Genomic DNA, 5,175 nt, shown 5'->3' with positions numbered 1-5,175 from the left:
CAAAGAGTTTCGAAAAGTTCTCAAAGCCGAGCATTCCCGCGAGCAACAGTTATTCGATCGGAGGCTTTATGAAATGGAAAGGTGCCCACGAGTAACGTGTACGACTATTCGGCTTCCCTCCTGTGATGACGCTGGAACATTGACTCTCATATTCTCGGGGACATTTAATAAAGGCATTCTCGGTCCTGCAGATGAGGAACTCACACCTTATTTTGACTTCGGAAAAATCAGTTTTGGTGCTTACTATAAGTCTGCGCTAACGCCGAGCCAGGTAGGATTCGAACCTACAATCTCCTGATCCGTAGTCAGGCGCGTTATCCATTGCGCCACTGGCCCAATGCATGCAGCTGACTTTAAGAGCCATGATGTTAACACGTACATGGTTAATAGCAGTCATGTTCACCAGTTGAACAAGCGAAAAAGATATTCATTGTCACTGCTTCAGTCCAATCTTCTTCACCTTTCAAAGCAGCGAATTTTCCAAAAAAAACACGTATTGTCCTCATGAAGCTTCCATTTACACTCTGTCTGCTCAGTCAGTCAATGCTGATCTGATGAATTTCGAATCTACTTCTTCAGCATAACTGACGTGAACGTGAGCCTAATTACCACACTGTATCTTCCAGTTAACGTTCAGAGATTGCGATTACAGTAACGACCTTTGCGAGTATGCAGGAATGTGAATACTGTGAACCGAGCAATAAAATCCCTTCATGGAAATTAATCCTGTGCAAAGTCAACCAGAAAAGGACGGACAGATGACTTAAAAAATCCTCTGCTTCTCTCTGCACAGATGTTTCTCCAAGAATTGACTCTTTGAAGAATTCTTCTTTGTAATTTAGACTTTCCCAGTTGCAGGTATTCCCTCAATCCACAAACAAGTATCCTGCTGAAAACTACTTCACTCAAGATTAAAATAGGTGACTATCTTTTCGCCCAGCTGTTGTCCCAATGTTCCCTGTTCCATGTCAATACAAGTTCTTGCAGGTGAAATTGGAGCTCCCAATGTCGTTAAGGCGGGAGCTTTTATCCTCGATACTTCACGTGTCTTTGTATCATCAGAGAATGGCATTCCGCTGACCAATTGAATTTTCGCAGCCACATGCTCGCGCTCAACGCCATCACAATTTCCAATTCGTATTGGGTGCAGTGCGACTCAAATTCTCTGATTCCACGCCCTTGAACTGGGATTATATGATATGCCATGACATGATCACATCAATGAATGAGGAAATTGGTGAAGTAACCGATGTTAAAATACAGTGTTATTGAGAAATACATTTCAGCAATACCCTGCAGTATCCCATGACCCTTTGAAGTTTTGTCGATATCTCGCAAACGTGATCTCCTACAACCTCAATGTTGCAATCTCTACAGTCTCTCGGGACATAGAAGCTAAAGATTCAACCGAATCTGAGTTCCCACATCTCAGTCACTGTTTGACAAGTATTCCTTTGTGCGAGTGGTTCTGTTCCTGGCATAACCTCTGCCCCGATCCTTATTGCTTTTTGCATCGTGCTTTTCCTTGTGGCGCCAGGATCATGAAATGATTCTTTCTTGGCATTGTCAACACAGCAAGTTCTACTCGAATCACTGTGACACCAATCGGCATTTTTCCCATTTTACTCCATGTAATATGTGCTTAGCTAACGCTGTGAAAATCAATCTTTTTTTTATATAAAAATATTCTTCGTGCTGATAAGTTTCCTTCTTCAAACACCCGCTGTCTCACATCTTTGCGTTTCACATATCATAACCACCCTTTATCGGAGAAATCTCTCCCTCCCACAAGAACTAACTCGCCTAAACGTCCACCCTCCCATTTCACTGAGGTATTGCGCAATATAATACTCACATTTACACTGTTCATTCTGTACTGCTGCGGTCACTGTTTTGGGTGAAAGTGCTCAATCCCATGGTCGACATCTTCAAGCAATTCAATCCATTTAGATGCAGCTGTTCTATAATTAATCCTCGTGGAGCAGCTTTTACTGACACGGACAATAGATTACTGGAGCATCGGGCTCAGGATACGTGGACAGCGCAGAATTGAGCAAAAGATGTTTTATTGGAAACGACAAGTTTCTGTGGCTTTCTCCAGTCGTTTATTTCATTTGTTCATTCGGTTCCCCCGAAATATTGCGTGCAGCTCTGCAATTCACATTACAGTAGGCATGTGATCGCACTGGAAACCGTGCAGAAATTGACCAAATTGAAAAGGTTAGGTTATGAAAACAGATTGTTTTGACTGGGGTTGTTTTCTTAAGGCAGAGGAAACTGTGACGATACTTGTTTCATATGCACTAAGTAATGAGCGACATGGACAATGCAGACTAAAAGAAATGTTTCCTCTTGACCGATCAACAGGGGCATAGACTGAAGTTAAGAGGTGGAAAGGGTTGAGGAGATATGCAGAAAAATCTCATCAGCAAGCGTATGGTTGAATTTGGATTCACTGTATGAAGAGATGCACAGAGGCGAACCCACATCACCTTCAGAAAAACAGGGATCTGAACTTGAGTTGTGTATGCAAACAAGGGCAAGTGATGAAAATGAATAAAGATAGTCAAGCGATTGCATCTGACGAAAGCATGTACAACGACCTTTAGGGCTGTCATTCTACACATAAGTGGTATTCGTGCAGCTGTCCGTGGTGGCGAGCAGTTCCATTTTTTTTTTGCTTTGATTCTCAGTCTGGGAGTTGGGGTTTGTTTCGATTCTGACAACGACATCAGCAAAAGCAGACCACCTGCAAGTGGAGTGTTTTTAGTACCTCGGATCAATTAATGACTTCGAGAAATGAGAGACGATGTCGCAGCCTCTTAAAGAAGGGGGATGGTGCCTCGGCAGTCTCTGCTCATGCAAACAGTTCACTCTCCATTCTCCTCTGATTCTGATTCCTAACGATTTTCCCAAAATTGTCAAAGCTGAGATTTGACTCTGTGTCTTGTTTCCTTCACAATCGCACGTGCCACAGTGAATCTCGGAAGGTTGACAGGTGTAAAGGGCAGCGTGAGTGACGAATTCAGCTTTCCCCCCAGTGATGGCTCTGGGATATTGACTCTGACGTTCGCAGGGACATTTAATGAAAGGACTCTTGACCCTGCAGTTCAAGGTGCAAACCTCAATTGGGCTTCAGAAAAGTCAGTTTTCAGTGCAATAAAGTCAGCGCTGCCCGCAAGCCAGTTTGGAATCGAAACTCCACTCAGCAGATCTGTAGTTAGGCATGTTATCCATTGTGCCACTGGCCCGTTGTATGTGCTACATTGTGCGGGAGATTAGCTTGTATGTGAATTTGAAGCCTGCCAGTCTTGCTCTTGAACCAAGTCGAAACCTTAACTGCGATTTCTGGACAGTAACCAAGTGTATTATCCATTGTGACACTGCGCTTGCGCGTGCTTGAGGTTGGTATTCTGCAGAGTTGTGATCTAAACACGGACATGACCAATTGTACTCATGTTCACAAGTTGAATAACCAGGAAAGATAACCACTGTTACTGCTTCATTCCAATCATCCGCTCATTGCGCAGTGGGAGGTTTTGTAACGAAAAGACATTCATCCTCATGAAACTTCCATTCACTTTGTGTCGACTCAGCCATTCAATGGGATCTCCGCTCATCTGATGAATTTCAAATTCACTTCACTGATTTTTCAACATCACTTTTGATAAACTAATGCCTAATCACAACATCGCATTCAAGCTAATTTTCGAAGTTTGAAAGTACTTTAACGACCTGTCCGAGTTTACAAGAAATTCGATAAAATGAAGTGAGCAAAAGAAAACCCTTCCTGCCAGAGCAGAGTTAGCCATATGAGAAAGGTCAGAGAGCGAAATTATTACCTCCGTTTCTCTCTGTGCAGATGTCAATAGAAGCTGCTCCAGGTAAAGTTGGAACTACCGGTTTGATATCCCAATGCTCCCAGCTTCGTGTCAATGAAGGCTGCTGCAGTTCACGTTGGAGCTCCCAGCCTGATGCGACGTATACCACGTCAATAGAATCTGCTCCACGCAATGTTGGAACTCCCAGTTCCCGGCATTTCAATTCACTCTATACTTTCAGCGAAATACTTCACACTAACTGATTTCATTACTGAACCCATATCTGCTGGTTCATCCCCATCCCCATTTCCAGTTTGATCTTCGCTGTTGCACCATACAGTTTTTCGTATTCCAGGCTTGAAACTTGGCACGATATGATATTCCACAGCAGTGGTCACTTGCTTGCATGACGAAATTGGTTAAGAAACCGAAGGTAAACTACATTTCTTTTGCAGAAATACAGTCCAGCAATTCCCTGCATTATTCCCTGACGCTTTCATTTTCTGGAGAACTATATCAATCTTCGCCTTCAACAAACTAAGTGATGAAATATCCATCGGCTCTGGAGATACTAAAGTTAACTATTCAGCCCACCATGATTTTGCATGTCTCAGTCACTGTTTGTCAAGTATTACTACTGCTCATGTAGTCCTGTTCCTAACATATCCTCTGCCACTATCTTTGCTGCTTTTTGCATCATGCAATTCCATGTGGTGCCGGTATCGTGAAAAGTTAGCACTTTGCGTAGTGGCAGCAGAAAGATCATCTCCAATTTGACTTCCAGTATTGTCACTTGTTACCGTTTTATGCAGAGTAAGACATGCTTAACAAAAGCAGGAGCGAATCACTCTTTTTTGACATGAAAATATTCGTCGAGGTGATGATTTTGCTCCTTCAAACCCTCGCCCTTTCACATCTCTGCTGTCTATGTCTCAGGATTCATACCCACCAATTCTGGGAGCTTTCTCCCCATCCCACGATCAGTAACCCTGCTTTAGGTCGCTCCTCCAATTTCCCTGAGGCATTTGGCAATCAAGTACTCGCATTGACATTGTTCAGTCTGTGCAGCTGCAGCCAATGTTGTTGGGCAAACGTGACCCAATCCCACAATTTGGACCTTAAAATCAATCGATCCATTTACATACTGCTGTTGTGAGATCAATGCTCATGTAGCAATTTTTACTGACAGGTACCGGAGATCACTAGAACATCATGCTCAGGAAAAGGACACAATGCAGTATTCAGCAAAAGGTGTTTTTTTTGGAAACGATCAGTTTCTCTGATCTAATTTCAATGGAGAAGAGGAGTTTATGAGGAAACATGATTGAATTGTGCGAAACAATGAGAGATGAAG

At 43.0% G+C, this 5,175-nt stretch overlaps 1 non-coding gene across 1 annotated transcript; it reads right to left on the bottom strand.

Moving 5' to 3' along the window:
• Nucleotides 1–263: 263 nt before the first annotated feature.
• trnar-acg (transfer RNA arginine (anticodon ACG)) lies at nt 264–336 on the bottom strand. The gene has a single exon. It is a non-coding gene; the product is annotated as a tRNA-Arg (tRNA).
• Between the last annotated feature and the right edge of the window lie 4,839 nt (nt 337–5,175).

The sequence above is a fragment of the Chiloscyllium plagiosum genome, unplaced genomic scaffold, assembly GCF_037043375.1.
Source record: "Chiloscyllium plagiosum isolate Xiang-an unplaced genomic scaffold, Cpla_swu_hap1 HiC_scaffold_18, whole genome shotgun sequence".
Classification (NCBI taxonomy): domain Eukaryota; kingdom Metazoa; phylum Chordata; class Chondrichthyes; order Orectolobiformes; family Hemiscylliidae; genus Chiloscyllium; species Chiloscyllium plagiosum.
This window is presented reverse-complemented; position numbering and strand designations above follow the sequence as displayed.